We start from the raw sequence: 27974 nt of genomic DNA on the forward strand, positions 1-27974 counted from the left end.
GCAAGCAGCTAAATAAAAAGGGAAACCATAGGCAATGACCTATATGACAACTTTTACAGGTTCTAGAAAACCTAAAATTCAGACTGTGCATTTATAACACAATCTCTTATTTATACTTGTACACTGCTCATAAAGACTTCTCCTGTAAGTGTTCCATACTATTTATTTTCCACTATTGTTCACTATTGCTATTATTGTTATTACTATACCATACTTGATTAGTGTCAGCATTGAGAAATAAACCGCTAAAATTTCTCTTCAAAAATATCCATTTACCATGTCAGTTATACACAATTCCATATTAAATCATACTATTCAGTTAAGTCTAGCTCGTCAAATTCAATGGTAAACAAGAAACATGAAAAACAAAAGGAACACATTGAAACTGATGGCTGGAGATCTAAAAGCCTGTATGAATTCAATTCTCTTTTTATCTAAAAATATAAAAAATGCAACTCTCAGTTTTCTAGAATTAGTGTAATATCCATGGTGAAAGAAAAAGATATTCTGTTCTTTTTTGGCCTTATTCTAGTAGGATAAAGGAATTCATGCTGCTAGAGTATATTTCTGTACATTTTATCCACATTTTAAAACACATAAATGCATGCTGACTTGTGAGAAAAAACGGTAATCTTTATTAAAAACTTTCTTCAACCCTACAACCCAAGTTAGATTTGTAGGACAGTTTGCCAATTGTGTTGCTTTTAATGTCCTGAAAAGTTATAGATTACACTTCAATTTTTGTAGTATTAGTGAAACTGTGGTCTTGTGTTTTCTTTATAAAGCAAGCTACCTGAAGATGAGCATTCAGATTTTTCATTATTTTGCCTCTCTTATTTTTTTTAGATGTTCCTTCTTCCACAGAAATTACCTTTTCTTTTTTTAAAACCCCTACTAAGTTGTAGCTCCTATTTGTTTTACTCTTATGTTGAAAGATTTTCTTTTTTTTTCACATAATTTCCATATTTTTATTTTTCCTCCAAATTTTTTAAAATTTAAATGTTTTAGTTTTTTTAATTATTATTATTGCTATAAAAAAAAGAACGCTTAAATTAACAATAAAAAAAGAAATGAGGATGCAACCTTCTGGTAACCCATTAACCAGCCTATTAATGAACCCATTAACAAATCAAAAATCGGACTCCCAAATCAGTGAAAGAGAAACAGATGGGTCATTATTCATTGATAAGTATCCATTGTTGATTGAGTGTCCATTGTTAATCAATCTGTAGAACCTCTGAATATTAAAAAAAAAATGTATCTTTAGAAAACGTTGAGCTTATTCTATGTCTAAAAGAACTTACAGAAGCTATGTGAAGTGGCTGACTGAAGCATACTGAAAGTCCATGTGCCAAAAATCTTCTCTCAGTTACAGAAGTGTAAATCCAGAGTAGCAGCAGTGTTCTAAACTTTTCCCTGATGTTAGGTTTAACTCAGTGCAGCGTAATGAATAGAATGAGTGTCACCTTAAATATTTAACAGAATTCCAGCTAAATTTAAAGGGGATTCCCCTGGTGGTATAAGATATATGTGTATTTAAATTTTTATCTTGAGAAAGTGAAAAATTCAGAGCTTTAGCTCAGACTAAAAGAAGCAGTCATTAATATATCTCCTGCATTTTTGCCATCACTGATGTACTTCCTTCATCTCCTGTCTCTTCCTCATTTTTTACTTCTCCATCAATATAAAACTTCATTACTGCCATTCAGTTTATTATTAAATTTAGCCAGAAGACATGGTTTAATCTTTAATATTTGTAAGAGGAATATAGTTAGAGATAATGCATTAATTTAAACTGAATATTTTTTAAATGCTAAATGAAAGTTCTATATGGAAGTTCCACAGAATGGAAAAACCAGCAGATTCAAAAGACTTTTTGAGTGTACAAATTTTTGTGAGATTTTCAGCACTGTTTAGGTCAAAGAATTTCAGCTATGCATTTCTATTTGCTTAAAGAGACACATTTTCACTTGTACAAATTACTTCTGTCTGAATGTCTTCCTATATAGACCAAGATGAAATTAGGTTAACTTTAAATAGGTAGGCCTAATAATAAATTGAGGTGTTCTGGTTTTGCCTCGTTCTTGATGTAAACAAGAAACTACCTATAAAATACATGTTTTAATTTTTAAGCTGTAAAATAGTAAAGAGCCATAGAAGTTGCCTTTAGAAATTTGGAAATATTCTTATTTTCTATTTTAATATTTATTAAAATGTGATCAAAAGATTTAGATGTGACACATTATACTTTATTTTCTTTGTAACTAAAATTTTTATATTTTAAAAGAATACAACTAAATGACAGTAGACCTTATTTTTTTTTTCTTTTTTTTTTTTCCCTAGGGTATGCATTCCAGTAGGGTGAATGCCATAATATCTCTCTACTTCGATATTTCTTCTGATTTTTCTGTTGCACTCAGCAACCAGGACATGAACATAAAGGCCCCAGAAGCTGGTTAAAATTATGAAACACATTTGTCATCTTTTAATTTATTGCTACAGTTTCAAGCATAGCATAAATTTAATTGACTTAACTAGCAATGCAAAAAGGATGCATTTTTTAAAAAAACTCTGTATCTTCCTTGAATGAATAACCATGCAGGCTTTTGTTATAATATAGCTATCAGTGCCTTCTTGGAAAACACGAAAGACTGAAACATAGAATAGTCTTCATGAGTATGTTGGTTTTAAGTCAAGAATTTTGGTCCAAGAAGCTGAAGAAGCAAGAGTCTAAAACAGTGCAAAGGTAAGAATATTTGACTGGCAAACTCTAAAGCTGGAGCTAGTGAATATACTTGCATTTTAGTTGATGATTATTTAATACAAAATAAAGAAGTCCACTGAGAGGATAAGGCTAAGAACCAGATAAGCTGCTTCCTTCTTGATGCCCTAGAGGATGTATTCATCCTCTCCTGCATGGCTTCTCTTTGACCTCTTTAAAATATTAAGTAGGTACAGTCCCCTCCTTATTTCCCTGTGATATCAGGAAAAATTCCTGAAAAGTGGAAGCTGTAGTTATGCATTTCTGCAGGTTGGCAGGGAAACTAACATACTGTTTTCTATAGTCTAGATTGCTCTAGCTATGAAGCTATTTTGCAAAGGCTGAAGAGCACCCCTTACTTTCCAGAAGTCTTTATGATATTTCCTATCAGATTGTTTAAGCCTTAATACATTCAAAAGGTAGGGTTTGAAATACTATTCTTATGCATCTGACTTTCCTTAGTTTATATATCTAAACAATTCACTAACTTGGTCTGAGGAAACTTTATGCAGTTTGAAGCTTGTTATCACAACGTAAAAGGATGTTTATATATTGTTCATAGTATCTAAAGTACTATGTTCCAGACATGGCTTTAATGGAGTAAGAAGGCCTAGAGATTTTCTGTTTTTCGTGTTAGTAAAGAAGCAAACAAAAGAAACAAGGAAAGGAGAAGAAATATGAATAAGGATGTGGGGTTTTTTTTTCATATACTGTTTTTTATTTGATGGATGTTAGATAAGTTTTCGATGTGCATGTCTAAATCTTTAGTCTCAGGTTTTTCCTTAGATCTAAAGACTCCCACACTTGCTTTTTATGTCCTACCTCTTACTGAAGCACTTTCAAGAAAGTAAAAATAAGAAAGAAAGAGAAATAGAAACACTATTCGATGTAGAAAACGACAGGAACCCATTTGATAAGCTTAAAGGACAGAGGGCTGTAATGTTAAAAAATGTCAGTCTTTACATCTATATGATGGAGTCTCTTAGAGACTTAAGAAGGAAATAGGTGGTTAAAGTTCTGCCAATAGTGTGATCACTAGCAAAGATCAAGCCAGACTACCTGGCAAATAGGTGAAGTGGCCTGGGAGCTGGAGAGGTGTGTCTCTAAGAGTAGGACCACAGGAGGAGCTGGCTATCAGAGGGACCCAAGGCCAGCTGCCGGAGGGACTGTCTGTGTTTGTGTTTAGGGATGAGGCACATGGGGAGAACAAGGATCCAGGAACACCTTCTGGGTGGAACATGTGTCCAAGACCAGCTCCTGGGGAATCTGTGGTGTGTCAATGTTTGTGTGTGTGTGTGTGTGTGTGTATGTGTGCAAGCTTGTGCTAGCAAGAGGGGTCTGGAGTGGGATTGTGGTCTCGGGGGCTCGTATGTCCAGGTGACAGCAACTGGGGAGACAGGAATCCAGAGGCAGCTAGAGAGAGTAAGCCCAGCTTCTGGGGGCAATCCTGTTACACATATGGATAAATTTTGCACTAATTGACCTTCATCCTGCTCTGCCTGAGAAAGGAGTAGGATGAGGCCCTTGGTACAGTGTTCATGTGAATGCTCTGTGCGTCTGTCTGTGATCTGTGTGGTCGGATATGTTTATATGTGCATGTGTATTGTATATGTGAGTTTGTGTGCCTACTGGGAACACTTGCTTGGGTTCACTACTTGTTGGTCCTGCGGATATGGAGCCGTGTCATCCTTGCCTCTGTTGGGCAGCTGGATTTGGCTCTCCTCTAACAGATACTCCAATGTAAAATATATTTCTTTTGCCTGTGTTACTGGGTAGTTCAGCATAGCTCTCTAAACAGCATGACTTCGTGAAACACTTTTTAAAATTAGTTTTCCTTCTGGTCCATCTCTGGCCCATGTTGGGATAAGGGGTGGAATGTCCTGGTTTGGCCTAAACCAGGCCGATTTTCCTTTCAGTGATTTTTACTTTCAGCTAAGTCTCCTCTAAATAACTGCACTTTCTGAAACTAACTGCATGTTTTTGCAGACAGTGTCTGCTTCCAGGACTGATAACGCTCGAAGTTTGTAGTTATCGCTGAGGCACCGGTAGGGATGTTGTGCAGTAAGGCTCTTGCTGTACTTTTTCTTAGAGAAACCAAGGTCACTGCTGATTCCTCACTGCTTACAAGTGAAAAGCTGAAGGGGGGGTCGCAGCTGCAGGGGGGAGCAGACAGGGCAGGTGACCCAAAATTGACCAACGAGGGTATTCCATCCCAGACACGTCATTCTCGGTATAAAGCGGGGGGATCACGAGGGTCTCGCCCCTCTTGCTCGCTCTTGTTTTTTCTGCTATGGCTGGTGTCCAAGGAGGACTCCGACTGTTTTCCTGCTGCCCCCGATTCTGATCTGCATCCCTGAATCCAGCTCTCGACCGTCGCTAGGCCCAGCCTGGGCCTTCCCGGAGCCTGCCCTGCAGTGCCGGTGGTGACGTTGCCGACATCGGGGGAGCTCGATCTTGGTTTTGTATATATATTTGTATATATTTGATTATTCCAATATTATTATTATACTCTTTTTCATTATTATAGGTTTATTAAAACTGTTTTAACTTTCCAACCCGTAAGTCTCTCTCCCTTTTCCCTTTCCCTTTCCCTTTGGGTGGGGGGGGAGGGTTAACAGAGAGCGTCTGCTGCAGGTTTAATCGCCAGCCCAGCTTTAAACCGTGACAGATTTATTGGCGCCCAACGTGGGGCTCGAGAGAAGCTCCAACAGGTTCCTCTGATAAGTCGAATCCCGGCTCCGGCGGGAGGAGACCCGGAGAGCTCAGCTGAGAGAGTATCAGATTTCTTCCTTTGAGATTTACGAGGGGTTGGAAATTAAAACAGATAGGGAAGATGCTGATGTCATTTTTGAGTACTGTGTTATCTCGTCTTTTTATAGAGTTTCTTTCACAGTTGAGTATTGCAATGATGCCTTACCTGCCGTGGGCACTGTGTTATTGTTTGCTTCTTATGAATGTTTACATGCGGTTTAGCAGTGGGCGCTGGTCGAAATGTATTGTTTTGGTATGGGGTTTGATACTGATTTATGCTGTGATAAACTGGGCAGTTACTATTCCGATCTCTTATCTCTATAACACAATGATGGGCAGTTTTAATCGCGAATCAGTAGCAGCGACTTCATCTGCACGCTCCAGGCGTCCTTTAGCTGATTATGTTAATGATTACACTTCCAATTTTACTTCGGGAAATAGTACCTTCTCCTTTTCTGCCAAGCTGATTCCTCTAGATTTTGTGAAATTAGGATGGTGCTGTCTAGGTGGCATGTTTTTATTTTCGGTTGTCCTGAATGTGTTTCTGATGTGGGATAAGATTAAATATCGGTGCAGGGACAGTTGTAGATGTTGTGCAGCCACCTCAGATCCTACAGCGTGTGCTGCCGCTACAGCCACTAAATCCACTGAAACCTCGGCAGCCTGTACCACAGCTGCTACACCCCCCAAGATGGCCACTGCAGCTACTCAGACTCTAACGAGTCTCAGCACTCCCACGACAGCCACTGCATCTACTCAGAGTCCAGCATCTAACGAATCTGTACCAATTGCTCCTGTAACCAGGAAGAAATACAGAAAGAAATCAGCTCGTGAAGAGGAGGATGATGACTCAGAGCCTTCTAAGGCAGAGCCATCACATGACCCAGGTGAGGGCCCTTCTCAGGCAGAGTCAGGGCCCGACACAGATGGGGGTTCCCTTGATCGTCATTTTAAAGCAGACCCATTACAGAAGAAAGGTCGTTCTAAAGCAGAACTATCACAGGAGGAGGACTCGGATGTAGAGATAACCTACCACTCCTTATCCCTGAAGGACCTGAGAAATATAAGGAAAGATTTCAGCCGTTATGATGGTGAGCCAATTATTACCTGGCTGCTCCGATGCTGGGATAATGGGGCAGATAGCATGCAATTAGATGGCAGAGAAGCCAGACAGCTGGGATCCCTGTCCAGAGATGGTGGTATTGATAAGGCGCTTGCAAGAAAGTCAAACACTATCAGTCTCTGGAGGCGACTCTTGTCAGCTGTAAAGAGCAGGTATCCCTATAAAGATGATGTTATGAGCCACCTAAGCAAATGGACCACTATAGAAAAAGGTATTAACTACCTTAGACAACTAGCTGTGCAAGAGATCATTTATAGACACCCACGGGAAATTGTAGATCCTGTAGATCCTGATGAAGTGGAATGCAACCGATCCATGTTCCGGAAGGTTGTGAAGAATGCTCCACCGACATATACCCATACATTGTCAATATTAGTCTGGGGAGAAAATGCTATGGCACGACCTAGTGTGGATGAAATGGCTAACTGTATGCGACAGTATGAAGATAGTATTTCTTCCCCACTGCAGGCCCGTGTCTCGGCTGTGGAAAAACTGACAAAGGAAAACAAGGACTCATTTAAACAACTGTCAGACAAACTGTCCAGGATCGAGAATAAACTTGACTCTCTACCTACACAGGCACGCGTTGCAGCTGTTAGGAGAAAACACCCTCCTACAGGACCAGCTCAAAGGAAACGGAACACATCACGAGGTATCCTGTGGTTTGCCCTGCGTGGTTATGGGGAGGACATGAACAGATGGCATGGACAACCTACCAGTACCCTACAGGCACGAGTACGTGAGTTGCAAGCTAAAAGAAATACCAGAGAGAATTTTTCTAGGAGGATGGCTGCTCCAGTTACCAGTGAGCAGGACCCCAGTCAGGGTAGATGGGCCTCAAATTCCTTTTTCCAAAGTGTGAATAGGAGAAATGAAGGTCCAGTCCCTGTGAGCAGCACAAATCCATTTCTTGATTAGGGGGTCCCTGCCTCCAGCCAGGTGGAGGAAAGGGACAACCGAGTTTATTGGACTGTGTGGATTCGATGGCCTGGCACATCAAAACCACAAAGGTATCGAGCCTTGGTAGACACTGGTGCACAGTGCACCCTAATGCCATCGGATCATAAAGGGGCAGAACCTATCAGTATTTCAGGAGTAACAGGAGGATCTCAAGTGTTATCTGTATTGGAAGCCGAAGTGAGCCTAACTAAAAATGAATGGAAAAAGCACCCCATTGTGACTGGCCCAGATGCTCCATGCATCCTTGGCATAGACTACCTCAAGAGAGGGTATTTTAAGGACCCAAAAGGGTATAGATGGGCCTTTGGTGTAGCAGCTGTAGAGACTGAGGACATTAAACAGCTGTCTACCTTGCCTGGCCTCTCAGAGGATCCTTCTGTTGTGGGGTTGCTGAAGGTTGAAGAACAACAGGTGCCAATTGCTACTACCACAGTGCACCGACGACAATATCGCACCAATCGAGACTCCCTGATCCCCATTCATAAACTGATTAGACAATTAGAAAATCAAGGAGTGATTAGTAAGACTCGCTCACCCTTTAATAGTCCTATATGGCCAGTGCGAAAGTCTGATGGAGAATGGAGATTAACTGTGGACTATCGTGGCCTAAATGAAGTTACGCCACCGCTGAGTGCTGCTGTGCCAGACATGCTAGAACTTCAATACGAACTGGAGTCAAAGGCAGCCAAGTGGTACGCCACCATAGACATTGCTAATGCATTTTTCTCTATTCCTTTGGCACCAAAGTGCAGGCCACAGTTTGCTTTTACCTGGAGAGGTATCCAGTACACCTGGAATCGACTGTCCCAGGGGTGGAAACACAGTCCTACTATTTGCCATGGACTGATCCAGACTGCACTAGAAAAGGGTGGATCTCCAGAACATTTGCAATACATTGATGACATCATTGTATGGGGTGATACAGCAGCAGAAGTTTTTGACAAAGGGGAGAAAATAATCCAAATTCTTCTGAAAGCTGGTTTTGCCATAAAAAGAGGCAAGGTCAAGGGACCTGCCCGGGAGATCCAGTTTTTAGGGATTAAATGGCAAGATGGGCGTCGCCAGATCCCGATAGAGGTGGTCAACAAAATAACAGCTATGTCCCCACCAACTAACAAAAAGGAAACACAAGCCTTTTTAGGTGTTGTGGGTTTCTGGAGAATGCATATTCCAGATTACAGCCAGATTGTACGCCCTCTTTATCAAGTGACCAGAAAGAAGAATGATTTTCAGTGGGGTCCTGAACAACGACAGGCCTTTGAACAGATTAAACAAGAGATTGTGCATGCAGTAGCCCTTGGACCAGTCCGTACGGGACAAGATGTTAAAAATGTGCTCTACACCTCAGCTGGGGACAATGGTCCTACCTGGAGCCTCTGGCAGAAAGTACCAGGGGAGACTCGAGGTCGACCCCTAGGATTTTGGAGTCGAGGATACAAGGGTTCCGAGGCCAATTACACCCCAACTGAAAAAGAGATACTGGCAGCATATGAAGGAGTTAGAGCTGCTTCAGAGGTAATTGGTACTGAGGCACAACTTCTCCTGGCACCTCGATTACCAGTACTAGGCTGGATGTTCAAGGGTAAGGTTCCCACTACCCATCATGCAACTGATGCTACATGGAGTAAATGGATTGCATTAATTACACAGAGGGCTCGAATAGGAAACCCTAATCGCCCAGGAATCTTAGAAGTGATCATGGACTGGCCAGAAGGCAAAGACTTCGGAATGCCACCAGAAAAGGAGGTGACACGTGCTGAAGAAGCCCCACCATATAATGAACTACCAGAGGATGAGAAGCAGTATGCCCTGTTCACCGATGGATCCTGCCGTCTTGTAGGAAAGCATCGGAAGTGGAAAGCTGCTGTATGGAGTCCCATACGACGAGTCACAGAAGCCACAGAAGGACAAGGTGAATCAAGTCAATTTGCAGAGGTAAAAGCCATCCAGCTGGCTCTAGACATTGCTGAACGAGAAAAGTGGCCAAGGCTGTATCTTTATACTGACTCATGGATGGTGGCAAATGCCTTGTGGGGGTGGTTAAAGCAGTGGAAGCGAAGCAACTGGCAGCGTAAAGGTAAACCTATTTGGGCTGCTGAACTGTGGCAAGATATTGCTACTCGGCTAGAGAAACTAGTCGTGAAGGTACGTCATGTAGATGCTCACGTACCTAAAAGTCGGGCAACTGAGGAACATCGAAACAACCAACAAGCAGATCAGGCTGCTAAAGTGTTCCAAATAGATTTGGACTGGGAACATAAAGGTGAACTATTTTTAGCTCGGTGGGCTCATGACACTTCAGGTCATCAAGGAAGAGATGCAACATACAGATGGGCTCGTGACCGAGGGGTGGACTTAACTATGGACTCTATTGCACAGGTTATCCATGATTGTGAAACATGCGCCGCAATTAAGCAAGCCAAACGGTTAAAACCTTTGTGGTATGGGGGGCGGTGGTTGAAATATAAATATGGGGAGGCCTGGCAAATTGACTATATCACACTCCCTCAAACCCACCAGGGTAAACGTTATGTGCTTACCATGGTGGAGGCGACCACCGGATGGCTGGAAACATACTCTGTGCCCCATGCCACTGCCCGGAACACTATTCTGGGCCTTGAAAAGCAAATCTTGTGGCGACATGGCACGCCAGAGAGAATTGAGTCGGACAATGGGACTCATTTCAAAAACAGTCTCATAGATAACTGGGCCAAAGAGCATGGCATCGAGTGGGTATATCATATCCCCTATCATGCACCAGCATCTGGGAAAATTGAACGATACAATGGGCTGTTAAAAACTACCCTGAAAGCAATGGGGGGTGGAACCTTTAAAAACTGGGATAAGCATTTGGCACAAGCTACCTGGCTAGTTAACACCAGGGGATCTATCAACCGAGCTGGCCCTGCTCAGTCAGACCTTTTACATACAGTAGAAGGGGATAAAGTCCCTGTGGTGCATGAAAGGAATCTGTTGGGAAAAACTGTCTGGGTTCTTCCTGCTACGGGCAAAGGTAAACCCGTTCATGGGATTGCTTTTGCTCAAGGACCTGGATGTACTTGGTGGGTGATGCTGCAGGATGGTGGAGTCCGATGTGTCCCTGAAGGTGATCTGATCTTGGGTGAGAATACTTAATTCTGAACTGTATGATGTTAATTGCTGCATAATACTAACAGTGTTCATAAGTGTCTTTCAGGTTGAAGCAGTGGTGATGGGAATAGAGCTAGCTGCAAGTGGTGTCCAGTAACCTCCTCGAGACTGACATCTTTAACCTGCAACCCGTGGGCACAAACTGTGACAAAACTCATACCATGTCTCCTGCCCTGAGAGACTCCTAGCCAGATGGAAACCCACAATCCTGAACTAAATGAACTTGATGAACTTTTTTTTTTTTTTGTATAGAGATGAATCATAAACTAATGTTATCTGTATATATTTTAAAATGAAAAGTTAGTGGTGATCTGAGTATGACGTGAATGGTATGGAATAAGGGGTGGAATGTCCTGGTTTGGCCTAAACCAGGCCGATTTTCCTTTCAGTGATTTTTACTTTCAGCTAAGTCTCCTCTAAATAACTGCACTTTCTGAAACTAACTGCATGTTTTTGCAGACAGTGTCTGCTTCCAGGACTGATAACGCTCGAAGTTTGTAGTTATCGCTGAGGCACCGGTAGGGATGTTGTGCAGTAAGGCTCTTGCTGTACTTTTTCTTAGAGAAACCAAGGTCACTGCTGATTCCTCACTGCTTACAAGTGAAAAGCTGAAGGGGGGGTCGCAGCTGCAGGGGGGAGCAGACAGGGCAGGTGACCCAAAATTGACCAACGAGGGTATTCCATCCCAGACACGTCATTCTCGGTATAAAGCGGGGGGATCACGAGGGTCTCGCCCCTCTTGCTCGCTCTTGTTTTTTCTGCTATGGCTGGTGTCCAAGGAGGACTCCGACTGTTTTCCTGCTGCCCCCGATTCTGATCTGCATCCCTGAATCCAGCTCTCGACCGTCGCTAGGCCCAGCCTGGGCCTTCCCGGAGCCTGCCCTGCAGTGCCGGTGGTGACGTTGCCGACATCGGGGGAGCTCGATCTTGGTTTTGTATATATATTTGTATATATTTGATTATTCCAATATTATTATTATACTCTTTTTCATTATTATAGGTTTATTAAAACTGTTTTAACTTTCCAACCCGTAAGTCTCTCTCCCTTTTCCCTTTCCCTTTCCCTTTGGGTGGGGGGGGAGGGTTAACAGAGAGCGTCTGCTGCAGGTTTAATCGCCAGCCCAGCTTTAAACCGTGACAGGTTTCAACTCAGCTGGTTTGAACAACTAGGCTAAGACAAACTTGTGGATGTTGTACTGTCTTGCTCAAGGAACTTGGTCTTAAAGAACTACTGAAATACAGGCAATGATGCAGAGCTTAATAAACTGAAGCAGAAACAGGGAAGAAAACTAGCGGTGTTCCCCAGGGCTCAGTTCTGGGGCCGGTGCTGTTCAATATCTTTGTAGATGATCTAGATGTAGGGATTAAGTGCACCCTCAGTAAATTTGCAGATGACACCAAGCGGGGTGGGAGTGTCGATCTGCTGGAGGGTAGGAAGGCCCTACAGAGGGATCTGGACAGGTTAGATAGATGGGCCGAGACCAACGGCATGAGGTTCAACAAGAACAAGTGCCAGGTCTTACACTTCGGCCGCAACAACCCCATGCAGCGCTACAGGCTGGGGGAAGAGTGATTAGAAAGCGGCCCGGAGGAAAGAGACTTGGGGGTGCTGATCGACAGCCGGCTAAACATGAGCCAGCAGTGTGCCCAGGTGGCCAAGAAGGCCAATGGCATCCTGGCCTCTATTAGGAATAGTGTAGCCAGCCGGTCTAGGGAAGTGATCGTCCCTCTGTACTTGGCGCTGGTGAGGCCGCATCTTGAGTACTGTGTTCAGTTCTGGGCCCCGCACTTCAAGAAAGATGTTGAGGTGTTGGAGTGAGTCCAGAGGAGGGCGACCAAGCTGGTGAAGGGTCTGGAGGGTCTGACCTATGAGGAACGGCTGAGGGAGCTGGGGTTGTTTAGCCTGGAGAAGAGGAGGCTCTGAGGTGACCTTATTGCAGTCTACAACTACCTGAAGGGAGGTTGTAGTGGAGTGGGAGTTGGCCTCTTCTCCCAGGCAACTAGTGATAGGACAAGAGGACATAGCTTCAAGGTTTGCCAGGGGAGGTTCAGGTTAGATATTAGGAAGCATTTCTTTTCAGAAAGGGTCATTAGACATTGGAATGGGCTGCCCAGGGAGGTGGTGGAGTCACCATCTCTGGATGTGTTTAAGAAAAGACTGGACATGGCACTTAGTGCCATGGTCTAGTTGACATGGTGGTGTCAGGGCAACGGTTGGACTCGATGATCCCAGAGGTCTCTTCCAACCTGATTGATTCTGTGATTCTGTGAAAAGAAACAAAGAGGCAATGACAGGCTTATATATATATATATATATTTTTTTATTGCAAGCACACATTAAATAAATGGAACCAGAGAATTGTGGATAGAGAGGGATAGGTAGATGATGGAAGTTGGAGTGAAGGAATGCTAAAGGAAGAATCTGGGACAGTAAGAAGAAAAAAAAAAAAACAGAAAAAACTTGGAGAGCTTTAGACAAAGAGTTTTTTGTAACAAATTACAGAACGAAATGTAACAAATTACACTGAAAGTGAAGAAGAATGATTTCAGTAGGATATATTTTGAAACATAGAGAATAAGGTGTCAGTTTATCATTGAATTTTTTCCCTTGCAATGACATACACCCAAGCACTCAAAATTTTATCTGAAGTGTCTGTAAAATATCCACTGTAAATTCTACCATAACTCACAAAACACTTTCCAGTTTTACAAACTTAGGAAACCTGTATATATACTCAAAGAAAGAAGAAAAGTCACAGCTGTGAAGTTCTATGAAAAAGGAGCGAGAAACATCAAAGGTGCTGCAAGTATTCTGCTTTCAGCAGTATGAAATTTGATGATCTCCATGCTAAAGGGGAAAGGAGAATAATCCCAAACAGTTTCTCAAAACTGAATGTGTTGAGAGTTTCTTCCTATGCCAAAATCTGGTGATCAGCTATACACTGAGTACTTGAGCAAGACGTCAATAAGGAAAATTCAATATTTTAACAGCAATAAAAAAACCTATATATTCTGCTATGCACACTATCTTTTTCTGTGATCAGTATCCAATGTTTTATAGGAAAGTGAAAAAACCTTAAACATTGTATATGAAGGGCACCGAAAAAATCTTCCTGGGCTGCTGCAAGCGATAAGCAGAGCCATGAAATATGCATTTAGTGTAATGAAATACTTTGAAAAGTAGAAGTACAGCTGAATCTAGTTCTAGGGCTATTTGAAATGGGAATGAAAGTGGAACAACAACTGGAAAAAAGCTCTTACAGATAGACACTGCATTTTTCAGATGGAAAAATGTAATGAAATTCAAAGTTTGTTTGACATTTATCTACCCTTTTTTATTGAAGAGGCTGGGACAAGTATTTTCTGAAAAAAAAGAATGTTTTCATGTATTAGTGTAAATCTCCACTTAGTTCTTGGTAGTTACAATTCACTGTTGTACCTGCAGTGGATAATAGCCTAGAGTATGCTAACCCTAGTAAGAGACGACTTGAATTACTGTTCTCTTGACATTAGAAACCATGCCAGTGAACTGTTACAGCTGAAACTGTAATATTTTGTGAATGCTCCATGTTTGCAGACACAGTAAAAGCAGTTGAAATACTAAGCTTATTGGTCTTTCTCCCTGCCAAAGCAGTATGCACTACAAGAATGTTTCTATCTTTTGAGTGATGTTATTTACAGTGTGCAAGGCACTGAAATTTCCACTAATTCCCTCACAAAGCCATTTTATATCTCACTATGGGAAATCTTTATAGTAACCACTTTTTCTTAAATTTATGTTTACTTTTTTTATCTCCTTTGCATCTGGTTTGCACCTTCTCACTCTTCAGTACCAATACTGTAATTTTTCTTTTTAGTCTTTCAGCTAAGCATTATACACTTAATTTATTTAAGACTTGCTCATATGTCAGTTCTTCAGGCACCTTCTTCTGAAGTCTTTCCAAGTAATTATTATCTTTCTTGTAAAGAGTTACCTGTAAGTGAAAGGAATATATAGAGTAAAAGGTACTGGTATCCAGGCAGATGTATATAATGTAATTATATATTCCTGGTCTACGGCATTGATTTCTGTTCAGATTATGGGAGGATTTTTATCTACTAATAAAAAGTAAATTAATTTCTAGTGTTCTGCTTAATATTCCCTTTAGGTATGTTTTACTGTCACAGCTTAGTGGTTTCTCAGAGTCATAGAATCATTATATTTCTCTGAGACATGTAGGATAATATGAGAATTTCTATGGGAAGCATGACTGAGGTGGAAATGCTACCTCTTGTTCTTAACAGAGGTGACATGACGGCATTTAAAAATTTCAGATATACTGAGGCTGATAAGTGGAAATGTGTGGCAGATGCAGAATTCCACATGAAGAACAGAAGTAAACACAGGAAAATATTCTTTATTGAGCTATTAAGCAGATTATTGCACAATAAACATATTCCTTAACAAAAAACAAGAAACACAGTAGGTGCATTTTACTTCTTTGTTAATCTTTAAAAAATTCTGGTTTACTTTTTATTGCCCTTGTTTTTCTGGCTTCTCTTAAGTGGAGTTCTGGGTCGTTTAGTACTTGACTTTCATCCAAAACAGAGGCTTAATCATTTGGGTTTGACATTTTACTTTCTGTTGCTTTTAGTAAAGATAGACCAATTTGATGGATGATAATACTGAAATACACAACCTGCTGAGAATATCTTACATGGTTTAAAAATGTAATATAGTTGTCTGAGAGTTTATCAGCATATCTAGAACACATTAGCAAGATGTTCCACATACTTCTAGTGATTACTCTGAGTTCTTAAAAAATCATTACAATTTTTGTCTGTGGGATACTGAAAAGAACAAATCTGTGTCATCATTCTGTTCTTTAAAAGATACATGCTGTCACCTAAAGGAGAAAGCATAACATTTGGATAAGAAATTATATTATCACCCGTGGCATAATTGTTATCTGATCACTAATAAATGATAACTCTGATTCTCACTACAGTTTTATAGTTGTCTACATAGAGATGCCTAACCTCAGAAGTTTTTACTAAAGCCTAAAGATCAGAAAATAATAAGTTCCTACCTAAGTTCATACCTAAGTTCCTACCCTCTTTTTGGAAGCTATTTTTTTTCAAATAGGCAAAACAAAATTATCTATATTCTTCCAGTCTTCATAAATTATTTTGAAAATCCAACACCACTCTTCAGCATTTGTTACTGAATAACAATAAACAATTCACTTCATCTACATCCCGGCTTCTGAAGTTAAAATCTCATCCTGGCAGCTTGTTCAGTTCTTCGTTCTTTGTATCCTTGTTGACATCCATCTTGGCCTGCAGAAATGTTTGGGTTTCCTTCAAGTTTACCATGTCTACAGGCTGTGTGTGGATGCCTTGGATAACTTGGAAGTAATCACTTTTCCCAGCCAGTTGTCTTCATTTTTACTTATACATCCCAGTAGGCAGTCGATCTTTGCTACAAGAACATCTTGTACCAGGATACTCACATACTTTTCTGCAAACCTGTTTTCTAGCCAGTCAGCCCCGAGCCTGTGCTGTTGCATCAGGTTATTCTGTCACAGGTGGAGAACTTTGGTTTTGACTTTATTGAACTTCATGAGGTTTGTCTTGGCAGCCCATTAAGGTTTTTCTGAATGACAGCTCTACCCTCCAGCAAATTAAATGTTCCTCTCAATTTGTTCAGGATACTACCTAAGAAATTAAACAGTATTGGTACTGGCTTTGACCACAGAGGTATGTCGCTCCTAACCAGCAACTAGTTGGACTTTGTGCTTTTGATCATAATCCTTTGAGACAGAAGATCCAGCCAATTTCCCACCCACCCTGTTGTCCACTTATTCAGTCCTTACTTCACTGATCTTGCTGCAGAGCAACCTATGCCTAGAATGCCACTCCAAGCGATGGCCATCTTCAAAATGCTGAATGTTGCAAAGTTTAGACTACAATTCTTGATAAATTTTTTAGATCTTGTTACACCCTTCTCTCCTCTTTACTTAATAAACCTTGAGAAAAAACCTACACTACTGGCCAATAAAACCTGAAACCCACACCTCTTAATTAAAGATGCATTTTAATAGGTTTAAACTTACATTTCTGGCTTTAAAATCTAAACTTAATTTCTTTTAGCTATTTGTAATTCTAAGTCTCAGTTTGGCTTTTTCATTCTATCCCACACACATTTTTTCTCTATCTCTGTTCAACTACCACAGAAAATTTAATTAGCCTCTTTTAATCAGTCTATTTTCCTTGTAAGGCAAGTAACAGAATAATTTTTTTTTCCTCAGATGACAGTATAATGCTTTGTTGTGCAATACCTAGCCACACTAATACCTTTTGAAATGCCAATTTCCGGCTGCCAGTTCTGTGTTTTTTCTCATAGGATAGCTTAAAATACAAGTGGACATGCAACATGGTTTGCCCTTTTTGTAGCTACCAAGTTACTTTTGCTAGCTTTCTACATGGTATTATTACTTTATCATCATATCCTCAAAAATATCGACTTAATTGTTGTCCACAAAATTTATACATTCTGATACTGTGCACATCCATGTAGGTGTCAGGGTTTGATCCCAGCTGATAACTAAGAACCACACAGTGGCTCGCTCACTTCTCCCCACCTCTATGGTGGGATGGGGAGGAGAACGGGGAAAAAATAAAACTTCTGGGTTGAGACAAGAACAGTTTAATAATTGAAAGGAAATAAAATAAAAATAATGCTAATACTAAATATTAATAATTACAATAATAATTGTATGAAAAGGAAGATAAAAAGACAGAGAAATAAAACCCAAGGAAGACAAATGATGCACAATACAATTGCTCACCACCCTCTGACCGATGCCTAGCCAGTCCCCAAGCAGCTATCAATCCCCTTGGCCAACTCCCCTCAGTTTATATTCTGAGCATGATGTCATATGGTATGGAATATCCCTTTGTCTACTTTGGGTCAGCTGTACTGGCTATTCTCTGTCCCAGCTTCTTGTGCACACGTCGCTGGCAGAGCATGGGAACCTGAAAAGTTATTGACTTAGGGTAAGCACTATTTAACAACAACTAAAACATCAGTGTGTTATCAACATTATTCTCATACTAAATCCAAAACACAACACTGTAGCAGCTATTAGGAAGAAAATTAACTCTATCCCAGCTGAAACCAAGACAGAAGGTAAATAAGTATTAGATAATTTCTAAAGGATACATGAGTTTTTAAATGAGAAAGGAAGTACTCTTCCAACAATAAAGCTCATTACAGAAAAGTTTACAGACACTCCAATGAAGAAAAATCTTCACTTTTACTTCCATTACAGGAGAATCTCTTGATAAATGTTTGTGAAAGACAAAAAATAATAGAAATGTATCCTGAAAAGAAAAAAGGAAGAACTGTACAATTCCTCTTTCAGTATAAATTAAGATGTGGTACTGATGAATTTCGATATACAGGTAGTTACAGGTATAAAAGACAGTAATTTTTTTTTTCTCTCTTTTACCTCTACATCCCACTGATCAATAAATTGACAGAACAAAAGTATTTTTGGATCATGAAATAATACTGCTGTTGCATGACTTACATAATCTCTTAAAGAAATCTGTACTTTTAATAATATCAGTAAAGCTTGAGCCTGTTAAACATAAAATATTTTCCTGCATATACCAAACTTTTGATTGTGCTTAAACTCCTATTAGCAATGGAAAACTCATATTACCAAAAAATCCATTTGCAAAGAGAAAAAGATTAATCTTAGTTTTGGGAGTCCTAGCAGGCTGAGTTGTAGAACCTAAGTTAGGAGATTACCCAGCTTGTACTTGCAAAAATACGGTTTAGACATCTCTATAAGGAAGATAAATAATCTTGAATAGGAGTATAATTGAAATGAATACGCTGGAATTATTGATTTCAATACAGAAGAATGAAGCTTTGTTGATGAAAAGTATATTTATATTAGAATGATAACATCCACACTGTGAACTCAATAAAAAGAATGATATAACGACATCACATTTCAACAAAAGAAGAAGGGCTGTATTCAGAAATATAAACAGGTTGAAGAAAAAATGAAATATTAAAGGAGGTAAAGTAAATTAATAAGGCACAAAAATAACAGATTTTATAATGATTTTAACAGAAGTGCCTAGTCAATGATATGTGGCATTGCAATTTAAAATCTTATTTTGCTAGTCAGCAAAGACTTGCATTTTTCTTATAGTTAACATCATTCATTAATCTTTCTGTATGACTGTTTTTCCCTTGTAGTTCATTTTTGCACTTGGTTTTCTCTGCTTTCCCTTTTGCACTCTTCAGTGTTAGTCTAAGATTAAACACTTCAGCTCTCTTTGAAGTTAGGAAATTTTTTTAAGGCTTAGCTGCAAATTATCTCTCTTAATTAACAGGTTACTGGAAAAGTGTTTAAGTATCTAACTCCTCCCTGCTGCTTTGTGGTGTAGGCTCTTTTGTTATTTGTACTGTGGTAACACCCAAAGGCCCCCATGCAGCACATGAAGCTGCATGTGCTACAAAGCTGCATGTGCTAAACATAGCAAAAAACACAAAGGAAGACAATTTATGCTCCCAAGAGATTTTGACCTGAACGAAGGTCACCAGATATTTTCATTTCACTAGAATTTGAATATTTATCTCAGAGGGATTTCTGAATATAGACCAACAACTTTAGATCAATTTACATGAAAACTATCTCATTAAACTCTAGAGTGGTTGCTTGGAAAGCATTATGGTTACTAAGAACATACAAACTACCGTGTGTTACCCTGTACTTCTGCAAAAGAGATAAGCTCTCCTCATCTCATGAGTATCCTGAAGGAAAAATTGCTAAGGAATTCTGAAAAGAAAAAAATAAGTACACCTTTGAGATATGAGTAAACTCTGCATTAAGAACCTAAATTTTGAAGTCTGTTTGTATGGGTTTACATGTGAGCAAGGTGGCTTACTTTACTAGTACTTACAGGATCAAATCCTATTTGAGAAACGCTTATTGGAATTTGTTAATATTTTCTTGGCTTCCTGATGGATTTCTGAGAGGCGTAAGCCAGCTGTATGTCATATGTTCCACTTCAACGTAGATATGCTGGTTATCTTGAAATGTCTAAAATGTCACTGAATGTGCTGTATAGGAGTTGCTAGTCAACGCAGCATCTGGAAAACTATTCAGCTGCCTGAGCCCAGGTAACTCATGCTGTATGAGGAATCCTTTGGTATCTTGCAAGGTCTGTAGCTGCTGCCTCATAAAAACACAGGTTCCTTGTAACTTCTGTGTCATATCTGCCAGCTTCCTATGGATGTTTCAGGTAGGCATGGTGTTAAAGCAGCAGTAGACACTATGTTGAGGTGCTTGAATCAATCCTGAAGAACAGTAATTTTATATGCTTTTCTGGAAGAACTGTACAATGGAACCTACTCCAGTAAATGGTAAAATGAGTAAAAAGTAAAATCAATATACTTTTTCAAGCACTAAAACATTCTCACAGTAGAATTTTTTGCTGCCTTTTTTTTTTTTTTTTAATATATAAAGCATGGGGAACTTTCAGAAAGAATTAGAGCATCAAAGAATTTGAGACAAGTTAAATAATGTAACCAATTTATATTGTTCTGCTAAAGCGATATCGCTACAAAATCTTTCAAATGAGGACCTGGTAACACATCATCAATTTTCTGCATTGTGCATTTATCCATTGTAGTTGAACTATCTGTCCAAAACATTTGTCAAATCAGATACCCAGATAATAAAACTCCTTGCAATTGCATACATAGTGATAACTACTTTACATTGTGCAGAAATAAAACAATCTGCACCAGAATTAAGATAAATGTTTTCTCTTGATGACCTGAAAAGTCATGGAATTTGTTGAATTATTCAAAGTCAAATTAAGTTCTAAGTCTCTGACAAACTTCATAAACCTTGCAAACATGACTTTAGTTCTGATCTCCACTCCCCATCTCTCCTACCCAAAGCCAGCTCATTGAATATAATTTTACTGACAGTTTTAACAAAATGCGATAGGACAAATAATCAGAATACTGCAGCATTGTTTGGGATAAGCCATGAAATTTCTGGAGTAGTTAATATATTTGAACAGCTAAATCCCTATTTACTGGGAAATGTTTCATTTTCTTTAAAGACTTACAAAAGAAAATTGCTAAATAAATGCAGTGTTGTTGTTTGAATCATTTTTCCTCCGTTAACTAAAAGTACAAGCTCTAAGATGACAATAAAGACCCTTTCTGGAAAACGTGTTTTAATCTGTACTTAAAATTGAAACGCCAATATAGACTATAACTCTGTAGCCCTGTAATTACAGCATTGCCACTGCTAGTAACAGACCTCAGGCTTTGTATTAACTCAACTCTACATGGACGCAGGACTAGAATTTGCGAGGCTTGCTTTGTCTGGAATTGTCTTGATCTTTCAGGAACTTTTGTTTTAGCTTAATTAACAGCAATTGGCTCACGGGCAGGTGGCTGTTATATTATTAGCTTTAGTTGTTGTTTAGCTTTGTGCAATGTTGTTGTAAAGCACCTGTTGCCATAGTTGTTTTGGTATAAATTTCTTTAACTAGTAGTACTAACCAGTTATCATTCAGTGCAGAATGATCTACGACTGTACAACATAGTACATGAGAGCAATCTTTAAAATGTGGGCACAAGATAAAGCAGAAAGCCCAGGGCTATTGCAGGTGATGGATCACCAGTTGTTGATCATCAAAGGAAAGCAACCTTGAGTGCTGGGTGAAAAGCATATAGGTATAACAAAGAGAAAAAAAAAATCATCTATAAACAGTATAAAACATACCAGAATAGTAAATTTGGGATATAATATGGAAATGCTGGTGGGAAGTTAATGTTTTAATTACGCTATCAATAAATTATTGTGTGTATGTATTAGCTGTGTTTCTTTAGCCCAGATACATTACTCAGGGTCTTTACGCCCATATCCTGTCTTCTGGACTTTGTTGTAAATTGGGTGCAACCAGGGAAGACACAGATGTCTTTGTTATAATCCATAGAAATATACCATATATCTTAGTACACTTAGATACACACAAATCTTTCTGGTTCTGTGAGACAGGTAGATAGTTAAGCATGTGAAAGTAGGAAATAGTAGCATCAGGTTTAGATGTAAAGTTAATTTGGAGCTCTTGTGAACATGCTTTATAATATAGCCCTTAATTATGTGATCACATTCTCTATTTCAATATTGCCATAAAAAAAGGAGAAGGAAAGAAAAAAAAAAATATCACTTTTCATTCCCCTTGTACAATGTAACTTGCTGCTTAGGACCATTAGTCAGAATTTTCAGTCAGCCTTCTAAATATCCGTTAACACAGGGACAGTGGTGTCAGACTTTATGGATGGGATTAGGATCTAGATTCAGACACCAGGTTCAGGTGTGTACATAGATATCTGCATATGAATTAGGAAATGGAATCTAATTGCCTAAAAATTGGCCTTCTGTGCATCTAAAATTGCACACCTATAAACCTTGTCTTTACATACCTTTTAAACTGATGTTTTATAAACTGATGTTCCAGCTCAGTTAAATAAATACTAGTTTGAAGCAGGTTTTGCTTGTTCGTCTGTATATCTATTTATGAAAATATTGTATTTGAAGGTACAAAGCACAGCAATGTATTGAAGGTAAAAGAATTAAGGACTTTTATTGTTGATTTTTTTTTAATCTCTCACCAGAATAATTGATGAATGGTGAGAGGGGATGAATAATTGATAAATGGTGCTACTTTCATTTTCTAAATTTAAATCTTCCCTGTTGTCACGGTTTAAAGCTGGGCCAGCTATTAAACCTGTGGCAGATGCCCTCTGTTATCCCCCCCCTCCCCCCAAAGGGAAAGGGAAAGGGAAAAGGGAGAGAGACTTCTGGGTTGGAAAGTTAAAACAGTTTTAATAAACTATAATAATGAAAAAGAGTATAATAATAATAATAGAAATAATCAAATATATACAAATATATATACAAAACCAAGATCGAGCTCCCCTGAAGTCAGCCCCGTCACCACCGGCACTGCAGGGCAGGCTCCGGGAAGGCCCAGGCTGGGCCTAGCGACGGTCGAGAGCTGGATTCAGGGATGCACAGATCGGGATCGGGGGCAGCAGGAAAACAGACGGAGTCCTCCTTGGACACCGGCCATAGCAGAAAGAGAGCGAGACCCTCGTGATCCCCCCACTTTATACCGAGAATGACGTGTGTGGGATGGAATACCCTCGTTGGTCAATTTTTGGTCACCTGCCCTGTCTGCTCTCCACTGCAGCTGCAACCCCCCTTCGGCTCTTCACTCGTAAGCAGTGAGGAATTCAGCAGTGACCTTGGTTTCTCTAAGAATAAGTACAGCAAGAGCCTTACTGCACAACATCCCTACCGGTGCCTCAGCGATAACTACAAACTTCGGGCGTTATCAGTCCTGGAGGCAGACACTGTCTGCAAACATGCAGTTAGTTTCAGAAAGTGCAGTTACTTAGAGGAGACTTAGCTGAAAGCAAAAATCACTGAAAGGAAAATCGGCCTGGTTTAGGCCAAACCAGGACACCCGTGTTGTCAGATATTACTTAGGGTTTCTCCAATAGTTTACAATTCTTGGATTGCTGTTTATAGGTACTCTGTACCATTGTTTTATAAGGTTTTTCTTCTACAAATTATATTTAATTTACAAATTCTGTTGATTACTAGCTTTCTGTACTCATTTATGTGTCTATTTGCTATGTAGTAGCCATTATCTTGATTTACCACACATAAAACCATTGCTCCCTGAACAATCTATCAATCAGGCCATATTAAAATAAGTCTTTATATACAAGTTACTTAAGTGCTGTAGTTTTATTGTGCTCTGAAAAATCTGTTTTTCCACTCATCTAATTTCTGTTAACTTATATAATGAGAAATGTATCCCAAAACCCAGTAATTTTTCTCTTCATATTCTTTTTTTCTCAGTCTGGAACACTTGTGTTCAAATATTTTAATTTTTAGTAAGCTTTTTTCTGCTTTTATTATCTTAACTTTTTTGAGATGATGATCAAGAATATAACAAAGTCTAGAAAGCAGATTAATGAAATTTGTGGATGCAACTCAATTTGGTGAGCATAAAAGCACAAGCAATATATCACCACAAGAAAGTTTAGATCCTGGATAGTTTGGTCAAGAGACTGAGTTTCACTTGAAGTTACATTGACACAATTAAGAAATATATTCCAATCACAGTGCTTGGAAATTAGTCAGGACTCTGTTCAAGAATTCCTCTGCACATACAATTAAAGGATTTGTGATCCATGGCAACTCCTTTGTTTTTGATCAGTAGAGTTGTGGGCAATTTTACAACAGAAAACTAGGAATGCATCAAACCTGAGGAGGCTGAGGGGCAGCATACATCCACTCCTTGGGATCCGTGACTTGTAACCATTTTGTAACAATGCTTATAATTTTAATTTTCCTTTAAGATACTAGTTCATTAACTTCTTTGAGTGAAAACATAAAAAATAATTGTCACTGTATGTATTGTTTCTTTCCATATTACAAAGAAAATACTAGTGAGATTATCCTGTGCATGGTTCTATTTGTCTTTTCATACACTTTCTTTTAATGGGAGTGTCATTTTATTAATCTCTGTGAGAACCAAATCTACAAATACATCTACGGTTTTTCAGAGGATTGTCTTTTTGTGGGTTTATTTTTCCTAGTTTGTTTTTTTCTTGTGTTTTTTCGTTGTTTGGGTTTTGGTTTATGTTTATTTTCAGAGACAGAAAAAAAGAGAAGGATGAGACAATTCATTGGCTTGGCCAAACTACTTAAGAGATCAAAAGAAAAAACTGGAAATAGTATAGATGGTTACAGGTATTTCAGGTTAGATGGACACTAAAGAGAAGACCTAATGCTAAATGTGCCACATGAAAAGAATACATATGTTTAGAGTAACAGAAGAAGCAAGTTCCAAATATCTTGAAAGTGAGATATTTTAAACACTAAATTTATGGGAAATCTCACACTAAGTGCTTACAGCAAACTGGAGTGGAGTCTCTGAGAGCAATTATGAATACTTCAGTTAGACATTCAATTATTTGGATGCATAACTCCCAGCATCCTTATTGTTTGTTAGTAAAAAAAAATATTAAGTGACATAGCACTAATTTCAGTTCTTCCAGATTTTGAGCTGATGTCTCCAAAAAAAAAAAAAAACCCTACGTAAAATTTAGTCTCTGTTTCTTCAACTTTTGGAATGTTTTTCCTTCACTTCTTCTAAAATCCTTGTTTATTATACTTGATAATGTAATGGCTATAGAAATGGTAACTTTTCCAATTCACATCTTCTTTGCCAGTGTAGACTCTCCCACCCAATTATGTTTATCTTTCTTCTGTGATAAATAACATTGGACATTGTATATCTGAAGTTTTCAGCTTATTATCAGTTATTAGGTAAAATGACACTAACTTTTACACACAACATACATGAATGCCTGAATTCCCTTGGGCTCTGTATTATTTTCAATTTTTTTTTTAAAAAAAACCCATTGCCATCATGACAGGACACATCTACTATTACAGTTAGTGAACCATAAATAGAAATGACTATACCATTTCGTTCCTTTTTACTGCCTGTGGGAAATTGCTGTAATGATTTCTGTCAGGTCAGGCTCAGCATCTGTAGGAGGTCAGCCTCTAAAAGAAAACAAGACTGCTTTCTGCACTATATAAAATATCCTGCATGTATTTTTTGTCACATATGTGTGACATATTTAAAAAAAAAAAACAACAATCCCCCCAAACCAAAAAGCTCAAGCAGACAACAAAAAGCATTCTTAGTGGAACTGCCTAGTTGTACAGATGTGCGAGATTGGATCATATAGGAAGCCATCAGAACAGCAAATTCCACATTTTACAATATGATTAATTTCTTAGAGTGCAAAATAGTTACTGACATGACTTCTTAAGACTAACAAAATACTAGATAACCAGGAAGAGAAGATATATATAGATATATATATATATATGACCGCATGTGGGTATATTTGTACGATAAGACAGTAGATTTATGATTTTTGTGCATGCTTGACTAAGTGGTTCCTGTAATGCCCATCGCCACTCAGCATTTAAGTGTAAGAATCAAACTAGTCCTTACACTCCTAAGGTGGGATTCATCTCACTTAACTTTAACTTTATGAAAGTTTTATGGTTAATCATTGCCATCAAACTTAGCTATGTACTGTCCTCCTATTGTAGATAAAGGGAGATGGCTTTAGAAAGTGATTTAATTCATAATCCAGGGTAAGATAGTTTTTCAGATGTCTTTCTCCCAGTTGACTGTAGAAGGAACCCAGCTAACTTACACTCCATGCTCTTTCTAATGGTCAATAAGAAAAAATTCTATTTCTGAGTACAAGCCAAAATCCTACCAAACATAAAGCGGTCAGGATTAATCCCAGCTAATTTTAGAAGTCAACAGTAGATATCTACACCTGAATTAGTTTATTGTAGTGTCCTTTTTATTTCATGTTGAAACAAGTGCTTTTTGTTTGCAACTCATCTACCTATTTTAGTGATGATCATAACTCAGGAAGTAAGGGCTTGTGCTTTGTGTACAACTACATTTCCTGATAAACACGTAGATCCTTGAAATTCAGTCACTACATAAATACTCTTCTACATTTTCACTAAGTCTTTTTGAGGTTTGAAAGTTGGCATCCCTGTATCTAAATATTCATAGTTCACCTGAACAGGACACACAAACATATGAAAGAAAAATGAGCTACTCATGTTGTACACTACTATCTTAATAGTAAAACCACCTGCCTATAAGGAGAGAAACCTAACTTTCTTGTCTGGCTCAGCATCAGGGAACTGATGCGTAGCCGGAGGCACCGCGGGAGATTTAAACGCGGTGAAACCATAACAAACAGCCGGCGGCGGCGGCGGCAGCAGCGACTTAGGTTAGTGCGAGGAGAGATCGGGCTGTAGCGGGCGAGCGCTTTCCGTGCGGTTTCAGTGCTCTGGGCCCCCCCCGAGCAGCAGCCCGAGACCCGCCTGGACCCGGAAGTTCCCGGCAACGAATCAGGAGAGGAGGGGGCGTAGCACCACCCCCTGTGATTGGGTGATAAAGAGCCTCTGGGAGGACAGGGACTAGTCCCTGCCCAGAGGGGAGAGGGGGAGTCAGCAGTGACTGTGTGAGTCAGCAGTGACTGTGCCTGTCCCTGGGCGGGGGAGGGCACAGCCCCAGGGGCGTGGCAGTTTGTGCAGCAGTTCTCGCAGGCAGGGCGGCGAGTAGGGTAGGCGGGCAGGCAGGTATGGTTTCCACTCGGCGGGGCCCTAAGTCCCTTGCGGGTGCCAGAAAAGACATGGTAACCCAAACGGACCTGCCGCGGAAGCATGCGGAGGTGCAGGCGGCAGGCTGCAGGGAGTGCCAGAGCCTGGCCCTGGCACTCGAGGGTAACGGAGACCTCACCTGTGTGAGGTGCGAACAGGTCGACGACCTGATCTCCTTGGTGGCCCAGCTCAAGGAGGAGGTGGAAAGGTTAAGGAGTACAAGAGCATCCCAGGAAGAGGATGGCGGGCAGTGCTGTTCCCTGCCTGTCCTGGGGAAAATGGACGGGCCTAATGCTCCGCGGGTAGTGGAGGATCCTCTTCCTCCTCCACAAGGAGCAGGAGGAGACCTAGGGGATGGGGGGGAATGGAGGCAGGTCCCTGCTCGGGGTGGCAGGCAAATCCCATCCCGACCTTCCTCCCCTCCCCACGTCCCCCTGCAGAATAGGTATGAGGTGCTGGAGCCTGAGCGTCTTCCTGAGTGTCAGGAAGATAAAAATCTAGGTGAAAGATCCTCTACAGGGCTACGTAAACAGAAGCAACCGAGTAAGAGGGTTGCAACCAGCTCCAAAAAGGAGAAAAGAAAAGTAATTGTTATAGGCGACTCCCTGCTAAGGGGAACGGAGGGCCCCATACGCAGGCCAGACCCGACTCACAGGGAAGTCTGCTGCCTCCCTGGGGCTCGGGTAAGGGATATTGCCAGGAGGATTCCTCAACTGGTGAGGCCCTCTGACTACTACCCACTGTTAGTATTCCAGGTGGGTAGGGATGAGACTGAAGAGAGAAGTCCCAGGGCAATCAAAAGGGACTTCAGGGCCCTGGGGCGTTTGGTAAAGAGGGTAGGTGCACAGGTGATATACTCTTCAATTCCTTTGGTATTTGGTGAAAATAGGGAAAAGACTATGAAAGTACA

The sequence above is a fragment of the Nyctibius grandis genome, chromosome 2 (genome assembly GCF_013368605.1).
Source record: "Nyctibius grandis isolate bNycGra1 chromosome 2, bNycGra1.pri, whole genome shotgun sequence".
NCBI classification, from domain to species: Eukaryota; Metazoa; Chordata; class Aves; order Nyctibiiformes; family Nyctibiidae; genus Nyctibius; species Nyctibius grandis.